This window comes from Muscardinus avellanarius, assembly GCF_963383645.1.
Source record: "Muscardinus avellanarius genome assembly, chromosome: 2".
NCBI classification, from domain to species: Eukaryota; Metazoa; Chordata; class Mammalia; order Rodentia; family Gliridae; genus Muscardinus; species Muscardinus avellanarius.
In genome coordinates, this window is record NC_137787.1 from 139521741 (window position 1) to 139548809 (window position 27069).

The following is a 27069-nucleotide window of genomic DNA, read 5'->3' on the forward strand; positions in this document are numbered from 1 at the left end:
GGCTAGAGTACAACCAAGCCAAGAGGAGATTAAAAGTAGGAATAGTGGAGATTTAAGTACTTTTTTTCTCTAAGTCAAAGTGTAAATAATTTATATCCAACTATTCTTTACCAGCATGCATTATGCAGTTTGGTATGGTAGGGTGGATTCAATAGCTTTTTCTTTTAACTTTAAAGTGTTTTTACTGTAGTACTTGAACTGCTTTTAACATTATATTTGGCTTTTAACATGCTGGTATAGAAAGGTGTTTATTCTTCTTTGTTTTTGTTTTAGAATCTCAATTTTGTTTGACCAGTTGATACTAAAGGGAGTTTAAGACATAATTTATGAACATAGAATTGAAAGTTTTAGGTAGATTATAATGCATAATTAAATTTATGCTCACTATATATAATCAGCATGCTTGATAAGCTGAATTTAATGGGTTATTGGGTTTTCTTAGACTTAATTGACATGTATAGTCAATCACAGTCCTTATAACAGGAGTTAGTAGATGTTGATTATATCTGTCAACATAAGCAATAGATATGTCACTAAACTTTAAATTTGAAAATTTCAAGTTGAATTTTGTCTCCTAATAGGGCCCATAATAATTGACATTTTATTTAGGTTATTTTGCATAAGTTAGAAGTCATTTGATTTGTTTTTGCCCTTGATGATTTTGGTTGAAAATATATTTTGTTTCCTCATGTGAAATACTTGTACATGTGAGGCTATTCATTCAAGGTCTGTTTATTGATTGCCTTTGTAGAAACACCCTTTGAGGTAGAATATATTTTGTTCCCAGAAATCTGGGGCTGTTTGTTCATAAGATTTGTTTTGTGGGACCTCTTCTACTTTAAATCTTGACATACATATGCATATTGGATTTGCTCACTTTTCATTCTGGGTCCTTTCTTGGGATGTTATTGGAAAAATGTGGCTATAATTTTATGGTCCCCCAAACTTGTTTGCTAATAAGGTTGGTAAGATTTTCTTGTGGGCAGAGATCTTACCCATCTTACCTTTCAGGTCTTTTACAATATTTAGTAAAGTACTGCAAACAGTTTATATTTAAAAAATATGAATTATAGACTTTGTAGTGAATCTAGTAGTCAAGTTCAAAATTGGTTACTATTGCTACTTTTTATCTGAGGTAGAATGTTCCTTTGTTTTAAGCCAAATATTTATTTTGATTATGAAGTTGTAACATAGGCCTGTGAGTTGTTTCAGTATACAGGTTTAGGAATGTCTTTGATCTCTTCTTACTCTTTTTTCTTCTAGTACTGGACATTGAACTCAGGGCCTAGTGTATGCTAGGCAGGTACTCCACCACAGAGCTATATCCCCAATCCAAGTTTTGTTTTGGTTTGTTTTTTGCAGTGCTGGGAATTAAATGTAGGGGTCCTTTATCACTGAGCTACATCCTCAGATCTTTTTACTGTTTATTTTGAGATAGTGTCTCACTGAGTTGCCCAGGCTGGCCTTGAATTTACACAGTCTTTTTGCCTCTTTGAGTATCTAGGACTGTAGGTATGTGCCAAGGTGCCTTGCCCATGCTTTGTTCTTAATATTACAAGAAGACTCCTCTTGAGCAGGGTGTGGTGGCACATGGCTTATAATCCCAGTATTTAGGAGGCTGAGACAGGAGGATTGTGTTTGCAGCCAGCCGCAGCTACTTTGTGAGGCCCTCTGCAACTTAGTGAGACCCTGTTTCAAAATAAAGAATGAAAAAGGGCTGGGGGTGTAGCTTGGAGGTAAAATGCCCCTGGGTTCAATCCCCAGTACTGAAAAAGAAGAAAAGGAGACGACTTTTACTGGGGCATAGAGAAAGTGTACCCCAGATGTATGCATTATTGAGGCTTAATTTTTGCTGAAATAATTGTGAAATATTCTAGCCTAAGCAGTTAAATTAGGTGATATATTTTAAGGAGACTTTCAATTTATAGAAAAGCCTAAAGATGCTTTTTGTATTGCTCTTGTTTGTGTATATATGCATGCGAATGTGTACTCAATGTATGATCTATTATTGTTTCCATTGGAGAAAAACAAACACTTTTGCCCTTCTATCTTTTTAAAAATCTGGTAACCTTTGCCTTTGGCAACACTTGATTCTTTTTTTTTTTTTTTTTTGAATGAGTGTTTCAGTTATTTCCATCTTAGAAATGTGTGTATATAATCCTTAGTTGACAGTGCATGCTATGAATGTGAGCTATAACTATTTTTGGATTTGTGTGTTCTACCCACATATCCTTTGCACAGGAGTCATGTCATCTATGGTGGTATATTTGTTTTGTTAGTACTGTTTTTCATAAGTAGGTGATCCTGCTGCTTTCAAATCATTTCATAGCCTGTGAGGAAATAAAAGACTTATTAAATATTACTTTTTATTTTACAAATGAGGAAATTGAGCAAAGAGGTGGGGAAGTGTTAATGTGACCTATCTTGCACATGTTTTAGATTCTGTGTAATGTGAAGTTTTCTAGTATGATTTTTTTTTTTTTTTTCATTTTTGGTGGTACTGGGGGTGGAACCCAGAGGCTTTCTACCTCCAGGCTATACTCCCAGCCCTATTTTATATTTTATTTGGAAACAGGGTCTCACTAAGTTGCTGAGAACCTCACTAAGTAGCTGAGGTTGGCTTTGAACCTGTGCAATTCTCCTGTCTCAGCCTCCCAGGCGCAGGGATTACAAGCGTGCGCCACCACGCCCAGCTCTAGTATGAATTTTTTGAAGGATTTATTTATTTATTTATTTATTTATTTGTGGTACTGGGGATTGAACCAGGGGCATTCTCCCTCTGAGCTACACCTCCAGTCCTATTTTTTTTTTTTTTTTTTGTGTGTGTGTGTGTGTGTGACACTGGGGCTTGAGCCCAGGTGTATTCTACCTCTGAACTACAACTCTCAGCCCATTTTACTTTTATTTTGCAACTAGGTCTAACTCTGTTGAAAATTTCACTAATTGCTGAGGCTGTCCTTGAACCTGCAATCCTCCTATCTCAGCCTCTCAAGTACTGGGATTACAAGCATCCATCATCACGCTCATCTCTTTTATTTTGAAACTGGGCCTCACTAAGTAGCTGAGGGCTGGCCACAAACCTGTGATTCCCTTGTCTCACCCTCCCAAGTATAGGGATTGCAAACATGTGCTGCCTTGCCAGGCTATAATTTTGTTTTTTGCTGGACTAAATACAGGATCTCAGGAATGATTTGATACAGTATGGGCTCATTGCTTATATCTGTGAAACGTATAAAAGAAACTCAGTGTGAAGTTTTGGTGGTTTTTTTTTTTTTTTTTTTTTTTGTGTGTGTGGCACTGGGGATGGAACCCAGGGGCCTTCTACCTATTTTATATTTTATTTGAAAACAGGGTCTCTAAGTTGCTGAAAGCCTCACTAATTAGCTGAGACTGGCTTTGAACCTGTGCGATCTTCCTTGTCTCAGCCTCCCAAGTGTGGGAATTACAAGCATGTGCCACCACACCTGGTAGTGTCAAATAATTTTGAGCCTAGAAAATATTTAATGGAAAACCTGGTGGTATATTAGCTCTTGACCTGGCTAAATATGTACAGGCCCAAATGACCCAATTTCTTAGAATGTGTTTATCAAAGAATCATGTATTCACAGGAATACTGTGATCTCTGTGGCAGCTCATTGCTTAGCAGTGTGTTATAAAAGGAGAGAAGAGTATTAGGTTTGTGTTATGGGAGAAAATCTTGAGCTATACGTAATCATTTCACATTAATTCACGACTATTTTCTTGGTCCTTATTTAACAGAAGTTCATTTTCTAAGGTGTCACAGATGTTTTTTTCTAGTTCAGTATTTTAGGATAACTGTGTCTAGGAGTTTTGATGACTGCCCAGATTGGAAGTGTTTATGTGCTATTTTGGTCTCTGTCTCTCTCTCTTTTTCCCCCTCTCTCCTCCACCCCTCTTCTGATATGTAAGAAAATATTATTCCTTATTCTGTAGTAGTTATTTTTGATGCTGGTAAATATTCCTGTGCCCACAATACTAGTCATAATATATTACTGATGTTATGAAATGTTTTGGTAGAATTACCAGTAATAAGAATATCTAAAGAAGAAATTCTGATTTTTATTTTCTGTAAAGATCCTTTGTAGTATGGCTTTGCAGTAGAACACTGCTATAGTGATTCCAGAAACAAGTGGCTAGCTATATTGCTCAATAAAGTAGTCCTGAAGAAATCCTGCCAGCACCTCGTAGTGATGAATGACATTCCAGAATAGTGTGATAATTTTCTTAAAAGTGCCAGAAGTAATATTATCTTTTAAATACTGAGATTACTATATGAGGAGTTCTGCATCTTTTTATCATGATGGTTATTTGCAGTCACACACTGTTGGCTTTGTTGATACCAAGTTTTTGCTTTCTTTACTAGTTTTCCAAGTTTTTTTAAGGCCAACAAGAACAACTAGTTTCACAATATCTTTGTTAGATTTTCAGTTAGTATGTATTTATAAAAAATAAATGAGTAATGTCAGCTCTGTATTCACATAGCTATAGATTGGGGTCTTATACTCCAGTTTGTCAGTTCTCAAATGCTGATTAAGAGCTAGGTACAATGGTATACATCTATAATTCCCAGCTGCTTGGGAGACTGAAGCAGGAGGATCACAACTTCAAGGTATAGCAAGAGATACTGTCTTAAAGTAAGAAATGAAAAGGACTGGAGTGGAGCTCTTTTAACTTTTCTTTTCAGTGGTAGAGCACCCTTGGGTTTAATCACCAGTCCTCTGTGTGTGTATATGTGTGAGTACCTGTACTCAAGTCCATCAGTTTTTGAGATAGGATTGGTAGTGATTTATTTATATCATTTTAGACAGTAGAAATTGTTTTAGCCTACCTGGCAATGATCTATAATTATGTCTTGTGTTTTACTCTGTGTGTGTGTGTGTGTGTGTGTGTGTGTGTGTGTGTGTGTGTGTGAGAGATACTGGAGATTGAACCCAGGGGCATTTTACCTCCAACCTACACCCCAGCCCTATTTTTTATTCTTTATTTGGAAACAGGGTCACACTGAATTGCAAAGGGCCTCACTAAGAAGTAGCTGAGGCTGGCCAAAAACCGTCATCCTCCTGTCTCAGCCTCCCTAATGCTGGGATTACAAGTGTGCACCACCACATTTGGCTGCATGTTTAACTCTTAATGATTAAAAAATAATCTAGAATTTAAAAAAAACCTGTTTTTAGTATTTTAAATGATTCCGAAACCACAGCTCCCTCCCACCATAAATTTTTTATTCACTAAAATTGCCAAAGGCTGTTTCACTAAAATATTCACTAAAATATTTGCCAAAGGCTGTTAAAACTATTTTAATTGTGTAAGTAAAATCTGTAAAGCACAGATTAAAGTTAGTTTCTTCCTCCCCAAGGTATTTAGGATTATGGGGAACTTTCTCCCTGTAAGGACTCTTGAGGGATGCTGTAGTAGTGTGAAAGAATATATCAAACATTCTGTGTAAATATGTTTCTGACATTTTACATTTGTCCTGTTGTTGACTCTTCATATTGCTATTACTAGAAGTTTAGTAACAATCTTAAGATGATAGCCTTTCTGATTTATGATTCAACTATTCTAAACATATACTTTATAGATTTTATTAGTCTCGATCAGTTCAACTTTCTAACAACATTTAGTAAGAATTCATTGGATGCAGATCATTTATATTATCTTGTTCTTTCTTCTTCTTTTTTTTTTTTTTTTTTTGGTGGTACTGGGGTTCCTGGAAGCCCTTCTTCCTCCGGGATACACTCCCACGGGCCACACTCCCAGACCTATTTTATAACTTTTTTTTTTTAATGTGGAAACAGGGTCTCTTAATCCCGCGCGGCTGGCTCCGAACCAGCGCGATCTTCCTGTCTCAGCCTCCCAAGCGTGGGGATTACAAGCATGCGCCACAACGCCCGGCTATATTATCTTTTTCTATACACATTTTTGGCCTTATTCTCTCAACCCCTACTGCTAGTGTGTTATAGAAGCATACACATCTGCAGTTATTAGTTTATTAAAAATATATAATTATAATAAATTTATATATATATATATATATATTTTTTTTTTTTGGTGGTACTGGGGTTCCTGGAAGCCCTTCTACCTCCGGGCTACACTCCCAGACCTATTTTATATTTTTGAAACAGGGTCTCTTACGCCAGCGCGGCTGGCCTCGAACCTGCGCGATCCTCCTGTCTCCGCCTCCCAAGCGCGGGGATTACAAGCGTGCGCCACCACGCCCGGCTATAAATTTATAATTTTAAAGAAGTTGATAATTTTTTGTGTGCGTGGTGGTACTGGGGATGGAACCCTTCTACCTTCGGGCTACACTCCCATACCTATTATATTTTTTTTATTTAGAAACAGGGTCTCTTAAGCCAGCGAGGCTGGCTTCAAACCTGCATGATCCTCTGTCTCCGCCTCCCAAGCGTGGGGATTACAAGCATATTCCACCACACCCGGCAGAAGTTGATAAAATATTTTAATGTACATTTTTAGCAGTTCACATTTACAGCAGTACTTTCATTGAATATCTTTTTTTCAAGGTCACATGGTAAAAATAGAATAAAGTAAAAAATGCTGGTTGATTACTCTAATGAAGCTGTATGACTACAGTAACTTATTAGAAATCTATGATAAAATACACCAAAATAGTTTTTATTCTGGGTACAGCATCCAATGAATTCTTAATAAATGTTCTTAGAAAGTTGAATTGATTGAGACTAAATTCTATAAAGTATATGTTTAGAATATTTGAATCATAAATCAGAAAGACAATCATCTTAAGATTATTACTACATTTCTAGTAATAGCAATATGAAGAAGAGGTTACTACAGGACAAATGTAAAATGCCAGAAACACATTTATACAGAATTTTTGATATATTTGAGCAAAGTTTTATTCAGAGACTTGTGTTCTTTATTTTGATTTTTCATATGTAATTATGCACTTTAGAGCACTGGCTTTCAAATGACTGCATCAGAATCACCTAGTATGCTTTATCAAGTATTTATGGCTTGGCTCTAATTCTGGAAATCTTGAGTCAGTTCATCCGTGCAGCAAACAGGGAATCTGTATTTTGCAAAGTGTCTCAGTTGATTCTGATGCACAATCAAATTTGGAAATCTAAGCCTTAGAACACAATATAATTGCAGATATTTTTTAATTGTGCCAAGAACATGTGAAAAATGAGCAGTTTTAGCAAAAAAAAAAAAGTAAAAATATTTTTGACTTATGAGGCCAGCATAAAATTATTTTAAGATACAAATAAATAATGATTTTTTGACCTTTAGTATTGTTAACCTTTTTTTTTCTTTTGGTGGTACTGTGGATTGAATCCTGGGTGCTCTACCTCTGAACTACACCTAGAGCCCTATTTTATTGTATATTTTGAAACAGGGTTTAAGTTGTGGAGAACCTCTCTTAAGTTGTTTAAGGTTGGCCTTGAACTTGTGATCCTCCTGTCTCAGCCCCCCAAGTGCTGGGATTACAGGTATGTGCCACTATTGCAGGCCCTACAATTGTTAAATTTGGTATTAGGTTTCCAAGAGTTGTGGAATGGGCTTTTCGTGGATATTTTTAATAGGATAACTTATAATGTGTTTGTGGCTTAGATTATTGGAATGTTCTAAAATACTAATTTCCATGCAGACTTCAGTCAGTTTAGAGTCACCGCTTATTGTATACTCTATTGAGCACTTTTCTTAAATCCCAAGTATGAGATAGGGTAGAGGAATACCACAGCTAAGAAGAGAGGAGTAATTCCTATTATATGTATTGTGTTCGCTGTCCTTGTTTTAGAAGTTTTTATCCAATACATTAGTATTTTGATATTCTTACTAAGCTATAAATCCTGGTATGGATGTCCATGTAACTACCATAATTTAAAATATAAACATCCCTGAGAATTTATAATAATTTATAAATAATTAGTGGCTCATTACACTTGATTTCCTAGAGAGTTGCTGCTAAAAATAACCTTTCAGAATGAATTCTTGAGATTTTGAGTTGCTGCTAACAATTTTCATTATAATATATAGTAAGTTTGTTGGCATTTTTGGGTTTCAGAAGGCTCTATGTGCTTTTTGAAATTGTATCTAAGCATTGTCCATGTACATGTACGTTTTTCTGGGGGAGAGATCCATGGCTTTTAATCATATTTTCAAGCAAGTTAAAAATTGGTCTAATATTATTTCTAGGTTTCCAACTTGAGTATCTATGTGGATGCTGGTAGTGTTCACTGAGATATGGGTAGAAGGGGGATAGATATAAGAAGCTAACACAATGATAGACAAAATAGCATAACCTTTTGAGGTAAGGATGTTTTAAAAGAATTATGAGCCAACTTTAAAAACAATTTCAGACTTTTTTCCTGTATTTTAATATTTTATCTGAGGAAATGCATTTTGTATTTAAAAACAAAAATGAGTTGAATTTTTTTCGCTGGATTCTGATAGTTAAAAATTTTTTTTGAAGCTGATTAAATAGAGAAGGTTATCCTAGTCATTTAAGAATACCAGTAAGCCAGGCGTGGTGGTGCACACTTGTAATCCCAGCATTTGGGAGGCTGAGACCAGAGGATCGCGGTTCGCAGACAGCCTCAGCTACTTAGTGAGGCCCTCTGCAACTCAGTGAGACCCTATTTCAAAATAAAGAATAAAAAATAGGGCAGGGGTGTAGCTCGGAGCTCGAATGCCCCTGGGTTTCATCCCCAGACCCACACACACAAAAAAAAGAATACTAGTAAATTGATTTTAACTGCATTGATAGTTTCCTGTTAAGCTCAGCTATTTGGATATTTTCAGTCTTTCTGAGTCAGATTACAATTTGAGAGAATGATGCCGGGTGTGGTGGTGCACGCTTGTAATCCTCGCGCTTGGGAGGCGAAGACAGGAGGATCGCGCAGGTTCGAAGCCAGCCGCGCTGGCGTAAGAGACCCTGTTTCAAAAATATAAAATAGGTCTGGGAGTGTAGCCCGGAGGTAGAAGGGCTTCCAGGAATCCCAGTGCCACCAAAAAAAAAAAAAAAAAAACAATTTGAGAGAATGAAAATGTTAAGTATTTGGTCTCCTGATAGGGCACACTCAAGCATTAGGCTGCTAGTTGTTTATAAATACATTGATTATCCTTACTTAGCTGTATTCCCAGTTATTTAATTTTTCACTTTAGCTATTTTTATCAAATGTAATACAGATTTTTAAAATTTTTTAGATTTGCAATGAGAAATTTGTGCAGCAACTGGGACACTATTGAAACTATGCTCATTACATCAAGGCAAGGCTTCATTTTTATATAGACAAGGCTGTTTTGGGTTATTTTTCCCCACGCTCTGTCTTTTCAGATTAAATTACTGATTTTCCCCTTTGTTTTGTTTGTTGTGGTTTTGATGTTTCTTTTCCTTTCAGCTAAAGGAGCAGCCCAGTGGTTTTCAAGAAGTGCCAAAGTGCACTGACTGTCTCATGATGACTGGTGCCTCAGGGAGGGTCATGATTCCTGGATACAGGATCGACCTGATCCTGGATGTCACTTCAAGCAGTCAGATCGTGGGGAAAAGCCTTGTCTAATGGCTAGCCTTCCTCAAAAGTCTGATGCTAGTCATCTCAGAAGGCCTCAGAAAAAGCCTTAAAGGTGAGCAGAGTAGAGTGTAGTTCTCTCTGGGGGCTGTGAGTATTTGTTGGAGAATCTGATTCAACATAGAATGAAAACCCTAACCTGATAAATACAGGTTCTATTGGTAAATTAATTTAAAGCTTATAAAATTGTTGATGATCAGACCCCAATTTTTGAGGTTTTAGAAACTACTTTTCTAAGCTTAAGATCTGTAAAAGGAGGAATTTGCTATTTCCTGGGCTCTTCAGAGCCTTAGGTTATTACCTATTGTCTTCAACAGATATAGCCTTGCTAAGAACACTTTGGGTTTCAAAATTGCATTAAGTTTTTAATTATAAATAGAATTTTAAAATATTTTAGCTAATGAGGTATTCTCTTAGTTTGTATGTTTATCACATACAATTATTTAGTAGGCAGTTGAGCTTCAGAGGTTAGAAGGACAAGTTTGCATTTGACTTTTCTGTCAATGCAAACTAAAAGGAAAGCTGCCTTTGAAGCAATTTTGGTTTATGTTGCTTATATTTATTGCATTCAACTTGAATTTTAGTACTATCTGCTTTACTTAATAACATTTTTAGCACCATATAAAGGTTTTTGAGAGGTTTTGAGCACTTTAAGTGGAAAAAGTTTAATTCCAGGTCTTTTTTTCTCTTATGATCTGAAGCATGAACCTACTTGCTCATGTGATAACCTTGATTGCTAAATTTAAGTAAACTCAAAACTTATCTGTGACTTAACAAATTTTTTTTTTTTTAGTTTGTGTTTTTTTTTAGTTGAGCCACATAGATTACTAAAAAAATAATACGGGCTAGTTGGGCATGGAGGGCACACATGTACTCCCAATGCTTGAGAGGCTGAGACAGGAGGCTTGCAGATTCATGGTCAGCCTCAGCAATTTAGCGAGGTCCTTCACAACTTACTGAGACCATGTTTCAAAATAAAGAATAAAAAAATAGGGCTGGAGGTGTAGCTTGGAAATAGAATGGCCCTGGGTTCAATCCCTAGTACTGCAACAAACAAACAAACAAACAAATAATATTATGGGCATTATGTACCATCTCAAGAGTGTGTGTATGTGTGTTTATTTTAATTAAAAATTTAAGCCGGGCGTGGTGATGCACACTTGTAATCCCAGCATTCAGGAGGCTGAAACTGGAGGATTGTGGTTTGCAGACAGCCTCAGCTACTTAGTGAGGCCCTCTGCAACTCAGTGAGACCTGGTTTCAAAATAAAGAATAAAAAATAGGGCAGGAGGTGTAGCTCGGAGGTCAAATGTCCCTGGGTTCCATCCCCAGACCTGCAAAAAAAAAAAAAAGAAAAAAAATTATATATATATATATATATATATATATAATTGCTATTTTTGTTATATTAGCAAACATATAACAATAGGTTAAAATGATAAATTTATACAAAGGATATTCTGGAATTTTTCTTTCTACACAACATGGATTGTGAAATATACTAGGGTTGGCAAACTCTTTAAAAGGCTAGATATTGGACATTTTAGGCTTTTCAACACACATAGTCTCTATTAGAACTACTCAACTCAGCTGTTGTGAGAAAGAAGCAGCCGAAGATAGTATATTGAGTGAATGAACGTGTTTGTGTTCAGTAAAATTCTCTATATAAAAATAGGGTGCAGAGTGGATTTGCCTGGTGTACTATAGTTTGCTGAACTCTATAGTTCCCTATTTTTTAGACCAATGTCCTAGACCTTGGAATTGTGTTGTACTACTACTTTTAGGTCCTTTCTACATCAATTTTAAGAGTGGACTATCCTTGTGATTGATCTTCCTTAATAAAGTAGGCAGAGTAGCACCTAGTAGTCACAATGTACTCAGTTTAATTTAACAAATACTTATTGAACCACAGTGAATCTTAGACACAAGGCTAGGTCCTAGGTTATGAGTTTGATAAGATTTGGCCTTGTGAAAGAAGTATAAGGATTAAAGTACAAGCTTCTAAGATGGTACAGTTAAAAATAGTGAGGTAGGAACTGGCTCTGTGAAATGTCTCTAGTTGGGCTTTGAAAGATTAAGTTTTTGAGATAAATGGGTCCAAAGATGTGAAGGGCTAAAAGAGTGCTTGTGAAAACCATATGTACCTCCGTGGGGGAGAGAGGAGCAAGAAATGAGACTGGACAGATTGTTCTGCCAGAGAACATTTTTATTAGAGAAAAAAGTGATTAGATTTGTATTTTAGAAACATTGTGGCAATAGTGTAGAATATATAAGGAGTAGATTCTTTGGCAGTTCATCTAATTCTGTTTCATCATAAGAGAATTCACAATGGTTTATTGGCTAATTTACACCAGATGTAAATTTGAAATATTATTTAGCAATAAAAAGGAATGAATACTGACATGGAGCAACATGAGTGAAACACAGAAACATTATGCTAGATGCAAAAAAACCTACATATTGTATGATTCTGTTTATATGTAATGTCTGTAAGGCAGATATGAATGGTTGCTTGAAAGTGAAGTAGGGATGAGCTACAAGGAGGGCACACATATCTCTTTAGTGTATTGGAAATAGTCTAAAGTTATGTGTAGTGATAATGGTCATATAGCTCTGTAAATTTAATGAAAAGCATTGAATTGAAGCCTTAAAATGGATGAAAGTTATGATAATTATAAAGTTATTAAAAATTAGCACACTTGTAATCCCAGTATTTGGGAGGCTGAGACAGGAGGCTCACAGGTTCGCAACCAGCCTCAGCTACTTAATGAGGATCTCTGAAACTTAGTGAGACCCTGTTTCAAAACAAAGAATAAAAAATAGGGTTGGGGGTGTAGTTGGGAGGTTAGAATGCCCTTGAGTTCAATCCCTAGTACCTAAAAAAAAAAAAAAAAAAAGTTAGACAGTGGTCATAGTGGCACCTTCCTGTAATTCCAGAGACAACTGAGGGTGATGCAGGAGGATCTCAGATTTGAGGCCAGCTTGGAAAACTTAGTGAGACCCTGTTTCAAAAAACAAATGGGCTAGGGATGTAGCTCAGTGGTAAAGTGCCTGAGTTCAGTCTCCAGTACCACAAAAACAAAACAAAACACAGAACACAACAAAAATTGAGACAAGAAAAAACTTAGACTTTAGCATTGCAGTTTGATGGAGTAAAACCTTGTTCCTTTTGAAAGTATTTTCAGCTGGGTTTGGTGGCACATACCTCCAAGCCCAGCTACTTGGGAGACTGAGGCTTATGGATCACAAGTTTTAGGCCAGCCTAGGCAACTTGGCCAAGACTTTGTCTAAAATTTTAAAAAAGGAGAATGGTTAGTGTGTAGCTCATGGTAGAATACTGGTATAGTATACACAAAGGCCCTGGACTCAATTTCTAGTAAAATAAATAAATAGATAAATAACACACATATGCACATGTTTACTTAAAAAATATTTATGTCAAAAAAATTGAAACTAAGACTTGGGAAAAACTGATTGGTATTTATGTATTTTTGTATATAGAAAGTACAAGCTGGGCTTAGTGGTATATATCCTTTACATATCCTTTATCCCAGTACTTGAGAGGCTGAGATAGGAGTACCTCAGGTTCTTAGCAACTTAGCAAGTCCTTGTTTTAAATAGAAAATAAAAGGGACTGGTAGTGTAGGTTGGAGTTAGAATGCCCCTGGGTTCAATCCCAACTATAAAAAAGGAAAGCATATATATGGTAAATATATAAACAAGATCCTTAGTTGAGGAGGATTCTGCCAGAGTGCCACGTTGGGCCTCGCTGTAGCACAAGGGAGGAGCCGGCTTTGGGCTCTGGGCTTTTGGAGCAGTTGGGTGGTGTCTGGTGAGTTGGGACAAGAGTGGACAGTGTGCTGAGGACCACCGCGGGTATCTGTGATGATGTGGCACCTTCATCACAGAGTTGGAGGGTTCTCTTCAGCAGATGTACATGACCAATCAGGAGCAGCTACAGGAAATTGAGTATTTGATCAGGCAGGTGGAGCTTCTGTGGCAAATGAATGAACAGCACTAATTAGAAGTTCCAGTAAGGGAACTGGAAGAAACAAATTGAAATCTAGTTGCTTCCAGCAAGTCTGCACAGCAAAAATTCTGAGCCTGACTGTAACAACTGTGTCAACAAACCAACATTGATCCACCTCCAAAGCTAACTGAAGGAACTAAAGTCCTGGCCAAGGAAGGAAGAGATGGGAAACATCACCAGAGAAATCCATGCTTAGCTTCTCCTGTCTGAACACTCTGTTATGACCATGTGTTTGCCGAGATCACTTCACTTTACAAAGTCAACTTGATAGGAAGAAAAGGAAGTCTTGAAGAAGACAGTGATGATGCTACAGACCCAGCTGAGCCTGGAGCAGCAGAGCGGGTGAGCATGGAGGAGTTCAGGCTGGTGCTGAGGGAGAACAGTGAGCTGGAGCCACAGTTGGGGGGCCATCAACACCTACCACCCACAGGTGCTGGAGTTGGAGGCCTAGGTGGCAGAGATGTGGTAGATGCTGCAGGCGGAGCATCCTTTCGTGAATGGAGTTGCCAAGTTCCTGACAGACTCTCTCTGCCATTCATAGAGCCCAGTTGGAGCCTGCTGGAGGAGATGTTCCTGACTGCCAGAAGCACCTAGAAAGTCTCTCAGGCACAGCAGCAGTGAGCCAGGCCTCAGCAGCTTGGCAGGGGTGACATGAAGGGCCATGAGGAGACCTGCATCAGCAGGGGCAAGGCTGTGAAACAAAGTGGTATCACCCTTCTGCATGAGTGAATTACTCAGTACAGTGCACTGAGGGTGATGTATGAAGACCTGCTAAAGTGGTGCCAGCAGGAGCAATACTCCCTGTCAGCCCTGTGCTAGCTGGAAACCCCATCTCTGCCATCCCAGAGCCATTTGGTTCTCTGCACCTTCAGAATGCTGTTAAAGGAAATCTGTAGTTGCATTTAAAAAAAATACTAAGCAGGAAATAGGTGAACGGAGAACAAAGTACTGATATTCTCTTAATCCCCCCCCCCCCCAAGAATTGGGGATTGAATGCAGGAGCATTCTACTTCTAAGCTATACTCACAGCCCTATTTTTTATTGTTTATTTTGAAATAGGGTCTCACTAAGTTGCAAAGGGCCTCACTAAATAGCTGAGGCTGGTCACAAACCTGTGGTCCTCCTGTCTCAACCTCCCACATACTGGATTTATAAGCATGCGCCACCATGCCTGACTCTCCTCTTAGTCTTAATCAAACTTCTAACTCTACTACTAATTTGCCTTTCTTATCATGCCTCTCTCCTGTTCAGACTCCAAAGCCTGATGTTGCTCATGATATTTGCTTCATTGCTTTGCTCATTTAGCACATGCAGAGAAGGGAAGGAGGTTACTGCTGGCATCACTTCTACAATCCTTGTCTTTTAAAGCTCCTAGGAAATCTAGTGACAAATGGCCTCAGGCTGGTGCACTGAGAGGCTGTGATTCCTGGAAAAGCCCCAGAACCAGTGGAGGTAGATCCATCCTCCTAGAGAAATCAGCCTGGAGTGACTTCAGTTGCATCAAGAAAACTAGTAGTATGGGGAAAAGGGCAGAGTTGGAATGAAGCTAAAGCAATTCCTAATGTCTTCTTAACTTATCAAAATTATGTTAGAAATTACAGGGCTGTCAAACTCAGATTTTTTTGCAAATATGGCTAGATATTATGAATTTATTTGCAAGAATGTTCAGGAGAGAGCAGGAGTGTAATCCAAAACGAATGACAATAACAAATACTCCAAGCCCCTGAGATTTGTTATACCTGCCACCAGTTGAACTGTGCGACAAATATCCAAATCCAGCTCAATACCAGATTGAAATGGCAAGCTTTGGTTTGATCAAAGCTCCTTAGTTTATGCCCCACAGGGCCCACTACCTCCCACATTCAAGTGTTTTTACTCAAAGGTATATACACTGTAGAATAGGTAACTAGCTACATATGGTGGTGCAAAACCATAATCCCAGTACTTGGAAGGCTGAGAAAGGATTTCAGGTTTGAGGATATCTCCAGAATGTAACAAGATCCTATTTCAAAACAAAAAATAAAAAGGGCTTGGAGTGTAGCTTGGAAGTAGAATGACCCTGGGCTCAATACCCATTTCCAACAATAACAAGAACAAAAACTGAAGTATGATGCTTTTTAATGTTTTCTCATAATCTTTAATAGCTATAGAAAGTGAATTAAAAAAAATTTGGAAAACAGTTAATTTCATTCCCTGTGTATTTATTTGGGACTACTATGCTAGGCATTGTTTCTTAGGAATATATTGCGAAGGATTTATTACTGTGTTTCTTTATTTTCTGCTGCCAAAATAACATGAGGTTGAGTTTAATTATGAAGAAATCCTATATAAACTTAATGGTGTAACTTTTTGCTATTTAAAAGTAACTTCACATTTCTTTAATACTTCTGTGAGTGAGAAAAATAAATCTTAGTAAAGTTAATTACCAGAGTAAGGCAGAGCTGGGACTTGACCATGGTTTTTTTTTTGTTTTGTTTTGTTTTTTTTTCTGTTTCTTCAAGTCCATCAATTGCTCTTATACTTTTTTCAGTGTGGGATTTAAACAATGAAAAACAGTACTATTAGCTGGGCATGGTGGCGCACGCTTGTAATCCCCGCGCTTGGGAGGTGGAGACAGGAGGATTGTGCTGGTTCGAAGCTAGCCTTGCTGGCTTAAGAGACCCTGTTTCCAAATAAAAATATAAAATAGATCTAGGAGTGTAGCCCGGAGGTAGAAGGGTTTCCAGGAACCTCAGTACCACCAAAAAACAAAACAAAACACAACAAAAAACAGTACTATTCTACTTAAGGATAGTCATACAGGCCAGTGGAATAGAATTGAGAATCCAGAAATAAACCCATACATTTTTGGTCAGTTGACCTTTTTTTTGGGGGGGGGGGCAGTGGGAACAAGACATTGAGAAAATAATAACTTTCTCAACAAATGTACTGGGGCAACTGCATTATCCACATGCAAGAGAATGAAATTGAACCCTCCTATCTGATCCTGTCAGCGAAAATTAAAATGAGCCAAAGACCTACTGTAAGAGCTAAAACTCTAGAAAACACATACAGATGCAAATATTCATCACCTGTGATTAGGCAGTAGTTCTTTAGATGTTAAGTTCAGAAGCACAGCCAAAGGAAAAATTAGATAAGTTGGACTTTATGAAAATTAAAAACTTGTATGCTTCAAAGGATACAACCAAGAAACTGAAAAGAAAAAAAAGAATGGGAAAGTATTTGCAAATCATTAATCTGATAAGGGCCTACTATCCAGAATATGTAAAGAACTATTACAACAAATATAAAAACATTAGGCATTTTTCTAAAAATATACAGATTTCAATAAGAAAATGAAAAGATGCTCACAATTATAGTGAGATACCATATCATACCTGCAATAATAGCTGTAATATAAAAGGTCAACAATAATATGTGGGTGGGAATATAAAGAAACTAGAATTATTAATGATGGCTCTAGTTGAGCATGGTGGCACAGGCTTGTAATCCTAGTACTTAGGATCACAGGTTTGTGGCCAGCCTTGGCAGCTTAGCAATGTCCTCTGTAACTTAGTGAGTACTTGTTTCAAAATGAAATAGGGCTGGGGGTATAGCTCAGAGGTAGAATGCTCCTGGGCTCAATCCCCAGTACTACTTATAAGTAAATAAATGAAAATTGATGGAGCTATTTTGGAAAATTTGGCATTTTTCAGAAAACTAGACATTAGTGTTATTCCACTCCTGGATATAGACTTAAAGAAAAAAAAAAGTTAAAGCTTATGTCCACACAAAAACCTATAAATGGTTGTGAGAGCTGTATTATTCATAATAGCTAAATGGTGGAAACAACCCAAATATCCAGCAGCATATAAACAAATATGGTATCTTTGTTCAATGGAATATTATTTGGCCTTTGAAAAGGAATAAAATTCAGAGACTTGCTGCAGTATGGGTGAATATTGAAAACATGACAAGTGAGGTAAGTGGCACACCAAAGACCACTTACTGCAGGATTGCGTTTATACAAATTGTCCAAGAAAGGCAGATCCAGAGTGGCGGCCAGTGGTTTAGGGTAAGCAGAGGCTGCTCATGCATTTGGGGTTTGCTTTTCAGGTTTTCAAAATGTTTTCCTTTTCAAAATATTCTGGAATTAGACACTGGTGATGGTTCTATAACTCTGCCTTCTTAACAGCCACCATCAAGAAATGAAATTAGACAAACCTCAAGTTTTTACTTCCCCATAATCTCTTTCCCTTTGTAGTGACTTTCTTATTTCCTGTTATAATAAATTTAGAATTATTTCTGTTAATTCCTTTACTTACCTACTTTCTTTTTATCTCTTACTCTATTAGAATCTGGCTTCTCATCCATCCATCCTTCTTCACTTTCTTTTTTTCTTTCTTCCTTTCCCTTCCTTCCTTCCTTCCTTCCTCCCCCCCCCCCCTCTCTCTCTCGTCATGCTGGGGATTGAATCCAAGGGCCTTCTACCTCCAGGTACACCCCAGCCCTATTTTTCTTATTATTTATTTTGAAACAGGGTATCACTAACTTATAGAGGGCCTCATTAAATAGCTGAAGCTGGCCATGAACCCAGATCCTCCTGTCTCAGCCTCCCAAGTACTGGGATTACAAGCGTGTGCCACCATGCCTGGCTTCTACCATTCCTTTTTTTTCTTTTTTAAGGAGTTTATTAAAAAGATAGAAATACAGAAGATAGTTACAGCCTCATGTTACCCAGGGGTGACATGAGGGGGTGCTTCGAACGAAATCACCCTCTACCATTCTTAATAATGTGAGTAATACACATCTTCTAAATTCAAATTTTTTATTTTGCCTATTGCATAATGTTTTTCTAGTACTATTGAACACTGTGTGTGTGTGTGGAGGGGGTACTATGGATTGAATACAGGGCCATTTTACCTCTGAGCTACATCCCTAGCCTTCTTTTATTTTGAAACAGGGTCTCACTAAGTTACTGAGGCTAGCCTGAAACTTGTGATACACCTGTCTCAGTCTCACAAGTACTGATGCTACAGGTATGCACGACCATGCCTGACTTTGAACACACTTTTAAAGCTTCCTTTGACTTTTGTGTTTATACTCTTTCAGCTCTTCATTCTATTTTAATCTTCATGCTTGACCTTAAGTTTGTTTCCCTGGCTCTAAGTGTTCCTGCCTTAATCTCAGGTTTTCTCATTCTTTTTATGGATATACTCACGGGCAGATTTATGCACTTTCCTGGTTTCATTTATCCACCAGTATACATGTATATCCATCTATAAACAGATGTGTAAGATTTGTTGTGATGCTATGTAGAAATTCTGCCTCTTTTTTTTCTTGCCTTATATTATCTTTTCTCCCTAACAGAACTTAAAATGCCTTTTATGATTTAATTTCAAATTTCTGTGTCTTATTAACTTTTTATTGCTTCTAACTCCTTTATCAATACTGAACTCTGCATTGTTCCTTGAGGACATCACTTCCTCATTCTGGAATGCTTCCTATTTCTTTCCATCTTTCTGTCTCCCCATACTTATTTATTGAGGTAATAGCCAAGTGCTACTGCCTATGAAGCTTGCACTATTTTCTAAGTACATGTAGAATGGAAAATGAATGAATGACACCTTCTGGAATGTTCAAGTGGGATGCGTCAGTTGTTTGAAGGCATTGAAGTAATGTACAGTTGAACATTAAAACAAATATTTGAAAAATTTTAAAGGCATTTAAAAATATTTATTTTTGTACTAGTGGCTGAACCCAGGGCTAATTCTACCTCAGCTACACCTCTAGTACTTTTAATTGTTTTGTTTTATTTTATTTATGGTACTGGTGATTGAACCCAGGAGCTTCTAACCCTGAGCAACATTCCGGTCCTATTTTATATTTAGTTTTGAAACTGGCTCTCTAAGTTAAGGCACCCTGGCCTTGAACCTATCATCCTATCTCTGGGATTATAGTCACCACTCCTGGTTTAAAACATTTTTAAAATAAGTGTTGGATATTTTTCCAAAGTCTTTTGCCTTTGGTTAGATATCTTGTGAGCTTCATTGGGTACTGCCAGCTACATCAATGGCTATTTATCATGCTGTGCTGACAACTCATAAACCAACATCTTTTCCTTTCATTTCATTTTCATCTTGCTAACCATGTACTGGATACTTAAATTTGGATGTTTTATGGTTATCTCAAACTCAGCACACCCAAATCTGAACTTGTATTCTTTCTTGTCTTTGTGGAAATTATATTTGCTTAGGTGTATTAGCCATTCTATCACCTCCCCCAGTGGTACTAGGGGTTGAACCAGGGACATTCTACCTCCAGGCCACACCCCTAGCCCTACTTTATTTTTTATTTCATCACAGGTTTTACTAGGTTGCTGAGAGTCTTACTGTGTTGCTGAGGCTAGCCATAAACCTTGTGCTCCTCGTGTTTCAGCCTCCCAAGTACTGGGACTTTAGACCAATTCTTGATTTCTTCATTCTTTTACGGGGGTGGGGGGGTTGGTATTGGCCATGGAACCCAGGAGCCTTCTACCTCTGGGCTATGTCCCCAGCCCTATTTTATTTTTTATTTGGAAGCATGATATCACTAAGTTTCTGAGAGCCTTGATAACGTTGCTGAGACTGGCCAAACATTCAAGGTAATTTATCCATTCCATCTGCTTATTTATTTATTGATTGATTGATTGATTGATTGTGGATCATATTGAAAACGGCATACATTCAGACTGTGCCTGGTGCCCTCTCCCACTCTTGCTTCCCTTTCCCTCCCTCTTAACAATGACTGTCCAGGTTAACCATGCCAAATTCATACTTTTACACATATTCGGATGTAGCTCCTCCAGTAATCAACTCAGCCTTTTCCCTCTCTTACCCTTCTAGCTTTGCTGAGGTTTCCCCTCCATTATCTGGAGTCCCTCTGGTATTCCTAATAGTCCCTAATTTAGGCATATTGGAAAAAATATATGTCCCTTCTCTTTCTGTGCTTGGCTGATCTCACTTATCATAATGTTCTCCAGGTCTTTCCATCTTCTTGTGAATAGCCTGATTTTGTTCTATATTTATAGCTGAGTAAAATCCATTGTGTGTATTTCCCGTAATTTTGCAGTCCATTCATCTGTTGATTGGAGACCTAGGTTGGTTTAATGTTTTGGCTATTACGAATTGTTCTGCTATGAACATGGGTATGCATATGTTTTTATAGTTCTCTGATTTCAACTCTTTTGGAAAGATACCCAGGAGTGGTAGAGCTGGATCATATGGTGGATCCATCCCCACTTTTCAAAGGAATCTTCACACTGATCTCCTTAGCGGCTGAACTAGTTTGCACTATTTTTCATGGAGCTCTTTAGCTACCTGCTAGAGTCTGTAAGGTTTTTTTCTAGACATATGATAAGTAGTCTTCCTTGAGATTCTGTTTAGATCATGAGAATTCCTTTCACTTCTCTCTTTTGGGTCCTTTGTTTTCTAGATCTTATGTTACCATCTTTCTTGTTTTGTTTTCCGTTGTTTATGCTTTTATTGATTGTACAATCTCAGCACATTCTTCAGTAGCTTCCTGAGAAAAAGGATTCATAGGAGGTAAATTAAGACTTTGGGCTGCTAACACCTCTTCTAGCCTTCCTCTTGATTGATACTTGATTTTTGTTGGTTTGGATCCCTAGTTTGGGAATGATTTTCCTTAAAATATTTGGAAGACATTGTTCTTTTGACTTATAGCTTCCATTTTTGCTATTTAAAATACAGTCCAGTAATAGGGCTTTGGGGTAGATCACTTGGGTAGAATGGCCAAAGCCTTGGGTTTGATATTCCACACATTCCAAAAATAACACAAAATCTAATGTCATTCTTATTTCTTTTGGTTTTTTGGTTTGTTCCCTCCCCCCTTAAAATTTTAGGTTTCGCTGGGCGTGGTGGTTGCATGCTTGTAATCCCCACTTGGGAGGCAGAGACAGGAGGACCAGGACTGAGCAGGCTCGAAGCCAGCCTCGCTGGCTTAAGAGAATCTGTTTCCAAATGTGTGTGTGTGTGTGTGTGTGTGTGTGTGTGTGTGTGTGTGTGTGTGTACCCCAGTACCACCAAAAAAAAAAAAAAAAAGTTTTTTTTTTCCTATTTATTGTGCTAAGCTCTTAAAAGGCCCTTTCAATTTAGAAAAATATTTTTAAGTTTTAGAAATGTTATTATTTGGCAGTTTTCTCTTCTTAACTGTTCTTTCTTTCTGGCTATCAGACTTCTGAATTGATCCCTTGTTGGTTTGTATATTTTGGTGGTACTGGGGGATAAAACCCAGGGGCCTTCTACCTACGGGTTACACTCCCAGACCTATTTTATATTTTATTTGGAAACAGGGTCTCTTAAACCAGCCAAGGCTGGCTTCAAACCTGTGAGATCCTCCTGTCTCGGCCTCCCAAGCTCGGGGATTACAAGCTTGCGCCACCACTCCCGCCACCACACCTGGCTGATCCCTTGTTATTTAAAATTTTTTTTTCACCTCATTTTGTATTTGTTCTTTCTGATAATTTTTCCTTAACTGAGTTTGGTCAAGTGCTTGCACTTAGCTGTTGATGAGATTTGCATATTTTTAAATTGAGGTGAAATTCACATAACACAATTTACCACTTTAAATGGTTTTTTGGCATTTAGTACATCCCTTCTATGGATGTGAGTTGCTGGGGATTGAACCTAGGGCCACTTGCCTGGTTACCACCCTAAGCCTCACCCCATCTCTCTAAATAAGACCCTGTACTTGGAAGAGTGTGAAGTGCTATAACAAAAGAGCACTTTGTTTAAATTGTAAATTTTAAGTTAGGCAGATATTGTTTCTGACCAGATCATTTCAGTTTAGAATTGTTTTTTGAAATAATTAGAAAAAGTCCTGGGAATTAGGATTGTTTTGAAAGGTAGAACTTTAGGGGAGAGAAAAGTCGTTGAGGGACTCAATCTTGAATCTTGGAACCATTCCTGTGTCTATTGGATGGGATGATAATATGAATCTATAAGTGTATATCACTTATACTTATTTTATTTTTATTGTATTTTGAATAAGACCTACGGCTATATTATGTTTGAAGAACCAAATTTAAGAAAATGTTAAGTTTAACAGTGGATACATTAGTATTTCCTTTGAGCCAGGTGTGGTGGCACACGCTTGTAATCTCAGCATTTGGGAGGCTGAGACGGGAGTAGTGCAGTTCTTGGTCAACCACAGCTACTTAGTGAGGTCCTCTGCAACTCAGTGAGACCCTGTTTCAAAATAAAGAATAGCCAGGTGTGATGGCACACCCTTGTAATCCCTGCACTTGGGAGGCAGAGACAGGAGGATCACGCAGGTTCGAAGCCAGCCTCTCTGGCTTAAGAGACCCTGTTTCCAAATAAAAAAATATAAAATAGGTCTGGGAGTGTAGCCCGGAGGTAGAAGGGTTCAATCCTCAGTACCACCAAACAAACAAACAAAAAAAGAATAAAAAATTGGGCAGGGGGTGTAGCTCTGAGTTCAAATGCCTCTGGGTTCCATCCCCATTCCCGACCCCCACCCCCCAATTTATTTTTCCTTTGAAGCTCTTTTTTTCTTTCCCATGTACATTCCAAACAAATCTGAGTTAAATGGGACTAAAGTGGGACTTGAGGTTGGGAGTGCCAGTTTTCTATCAACTGAATCACAAGAGCATTTAGCATTAGATTAGAATATGTGTATTCTGCCCTTAACATGTTATGTCCCCTTTGAATGCTTATTATTATTTTTTTAACAACAAAGAAGAACAAATTGACAAGCATCTAGCAGAATTTGCAAGGCTTCTAAAAGGCTTCTGGCAAGGTAAAGTTTTTTTTTTTTTTTTTTTTTTTTCAGAATATGGGTTCAGCTGTTCTAATTGGGACAAAAAACAATAGTGGCTGAAAAAGATAGCCTTTCTTCTTCAAAGACAAAACTGATTAGTAATGTAGGAGTAGGATGGTTCTGCTTCAAGCTATTGAAGGGTTTCAAATTCCGTCACTTTTCTTGCTTTGACTTTGTCATTTGAATGGTTTATGCTGGTCTTCTGAGTTTCAGCATATGGGAAGTAGTAGACTGTAGAGGGCAGGCAGCTTCCTAAATGTGAGAATGAGTTGTCAGAGCACTCAGAACTACAAGGCACATTAACAGCAAGGCAGAGTGGAAAGTGGAATGGAAACTAACCTCTGAGGCAAGCTAAAACTGGGGTTTGATAAGTAAAAGGAAGGACAGTTTAGGAGAAAAGTTGTCAGCTTTTGAAATTAAGAGTGGCAAGGAAATTAAATTTTAAAAACTTAAAGCTGCTTTGCTTTCTAGTATGACATCTTGTTCTAACCTTATCTTGTACATTTTTTACCTCAGATCTGCAATCATCTCAGGTTCCATGTGTTAGCAAATAGTTTATGGTTATCATAACCTGGGCTTTAGAGTTAGATTGTAACTTGATTATTGCTATTGAGTTGGCCATTATTTTCAAGACTTTTCAGTGGACAGATACAGGAACTTTTTTCCCTACCAGAGAAAATAATACATGAATTCATACTTACCCAATTTAGATTTAAAGTATTCAAATTATACTGGATTAAGAAAGTTTATTTTGAAAGTAAGTTTTGATTACTCGCTCTGCCAGTAGAGAGATAATTTTGTTCTCTCTTACTCAAATTTTCAATGTCTTTATCTTTAAAATGGGGATAATAAAAATGACATCTTATGGTTATGATTAAATGAGATAAGTGTTCAAGAAATTACACTGATTTTTCTATCACTGTACTCTTAATTCTTATTGTAGGGCTTCAAAAAGACTTGCCTTGCCAAGTGTGGTGGTACACGCTTGTAATCCCAGTACTTGGGAGGCTGAGACAAAAGGATTGCAGGTTCATGGCCATCCTCAGTTACTTAGTGAGCCCCTCTACAACTAGACCCTGTTTCAAATAAAGAATAAAAAATATCAGAGACAACAGTATCAGATACAAGCTGTTTGTCTTGTTTCAGCAATTAACACATTTTTCTGGTCATGTTTGCTGTATATGCTTCCCACCTACTATGCACATTGTTGGTATGTTATTTTAAAGCATATAGAAAAGTCATTTTGTCCATGAATACTTCTGTATGCATCTTTAATGTATAAGGATATAATTATTTTATATTTGTGTGGTACTACGGATGGAACCCAGGGTCATTCTACCTTTGAGCTACACCCTCAACCCTATTCTTTTTATTCTTTATATTGAAAAAGGGTCTCACTAAGTCGCAGAGAGTCTCACTAAGTAGCTGAGGCTGTCCACGAACCACAATCTTCCAGTCTCAGCCTCCTGAATGCTGGGGTTACAAACCTGGGATGACAAGCATGTGCCACCACACCCAACTATTGTTTTCAGTGGAGTTATACAAGATTAAGATCTGAAGACTGCACAATTTACTACAAAAGAAATAAAGTACAAATGAAGATCATGACAGAGGGGCTAGAATGTAGAGAAGTTTTTGTTTTTCCTGAAGTATATTTTGAAAAGGAGGAAGTAAAACAAGACTAATGTGTTTGGAGAATAGAAGAAAAGGGATTATAATACAAAAGGAAAGGGGAGGTTGAGCTTGACTTTTGAGGCCATGCTAAGTAATGTTATTAATATAAAAGCAATGGGATGTGATCAAGGATTTTATTTAGAGGTAGGGAGTAGAAGAGAGACAAAAGTGGATGTTGGAAAACCAGATAGTCATTGTTATATTAGTATTGGCAATTAGCTTGAACAAGGAGTTTGGTGCTACCAGACAAGATGAAAAGAAGCAGCAATTTCAAGAGATACTTAGGAGGTTTAATCAATAAAATTTGGTGACATATTGCTTTTGGGGTTTAAGGACATGGAGATGGCTTCTGCAAAACTGCAGAGATGATGATGTCATTTTCTGAGCCTAGGGAATGTTGAAAAAGGACCATTTTGGTTGGAGGAAAATCAGGAGCTCAGTTGTGAATGTTTAGTCTTTGAGATACCTTTGAGTCATTAAAAAAATGAATGTCAGGTAGACAGAAGAATAACTTGGTATTCAGACATAGATTCGGCTTGTACGATATTTGAATATTTTTGAGCGTAAAAGTGAGTAAAGCAATGGGTAGTTGGGTTGAAGGTTAAAAGTGTAAATTGTCCAAGGCCTATGACTGAACCTTGAGGATCAGCAGCACCTAACAGCTAGGTATTGAAGGTTCCTTCTGGGTTGGTGGTGAGGGTAAAAAACAAAAGTAGCATAGCTGGAGAATGGAAGGAAAACATAATACTTGTGTGTAAAAGCCAAAGAAATATGTTTCAAAACACTAGTTCTGAATGCTGCTTGGAAGCCAGATCTGAAAATTTCTACTAGAATTACCACCTTTAGTATCAGTTTGCTGTATAACAAATCACTACAAAACTTAATGGCTTAAAGCAGTTTATTATTTCTTAAGATTCTCTGGGTTGGCTACATTTGTCTGGGAGCTTAATTGGGTCCAGAACATACAAGATGGCATTCTTTATGTACCCAGGGTTTTGATGCTCATTGGCTGAGGCACCTTGCTTCTCCTCCTTTGTGGCTTCTGTCTCTCCGTCACTCACTTAGTAATTGAGTTCAAGCTTCTTTGCATGGTGGCTGGTGTCTATAGGCATGAAAATAAGCTGCAAGGCCAAGTAACACTTAGGCCTTGAATGCTTTGGCCAACCACAGTAACCCCAAAAGACCATTAAGACTTAGTGTGAGCTGTTTTAGTGGAGTGTGAGCACTGGGAAATGACTAAGGAAAAATTTCCAATAATTTCTCTGTATTTTCTTCAAACTTGACCTAAACTGCACTGTTAATTTCCCAAATGCTTTCTGTCTCTTCTCACATGCTCCCTTTTCCTGACTGCTGACTGCTGTTTTTGTCTTCCCATATTAAAATCCAGACAGTTTATAAAAGCTTCAGGCCTTTCTTTAAAGTGTTCAGTCTTTCTCTTCCTTTGCTCTGTATGCCCCAGCAGTTCTGAAGTTTAGTTTTTACCCCAGTACTTGTTTTATCCACTATTTTGTGCTGCCTGGTCCTTTATTTTATTTGTGGTACTGGGGGTGGAACCCAGGGGCTTTTCTACCTTTGGGATATTTTCCTAGACCTATTTTTTATATTTTATTTGGAAACAGGATCTCACTAAGCTGCTGAGAGCCTCACTAAGTAGCTGAGGCTGGCTTTGAACCTGTGCAGTCCTCCTTTCTCAGCCTCCCAAGCTCTGGGATCATAAGTGTGCGTCACCACGCCCGGCTCTACCTGGTCTTTTGATCATAGTCTCCCCCCCCCCATTACAGTACTAGGGATGGAACCCAGGGACATAGTACCTCTGAGCTACACCCCCAGCCCTATTTTTTAGTCTTTTTATTTTTGAAACAGGATCTCACCGAGTAATGAAGGGTATTATTGCTAAGTAGTTGAGGCTGTCCGCAAACTATGATCCTCTGGTCTCAGCCTCCTGAATGCTGGAATTACAAGCATGCGCCACCATGTCCA

At 37.8% G+C, this 27069-nt stretch overlaps 1 protein-coding gene across 1 annotated transcript in view; it reads left to right on the forward strand.

The window, feature by feature from the left end:
- The window catches only part of INTS6 (integrator complex subunit 6), a gene marked incomplete at both ends in the record, with an annotated part of 94818 nt that overhangs the window by 30410 nt on the left and 37339 nt on the right, over positions 1 to 27069 (forward strand). The window lies entirely within an intron of this gene.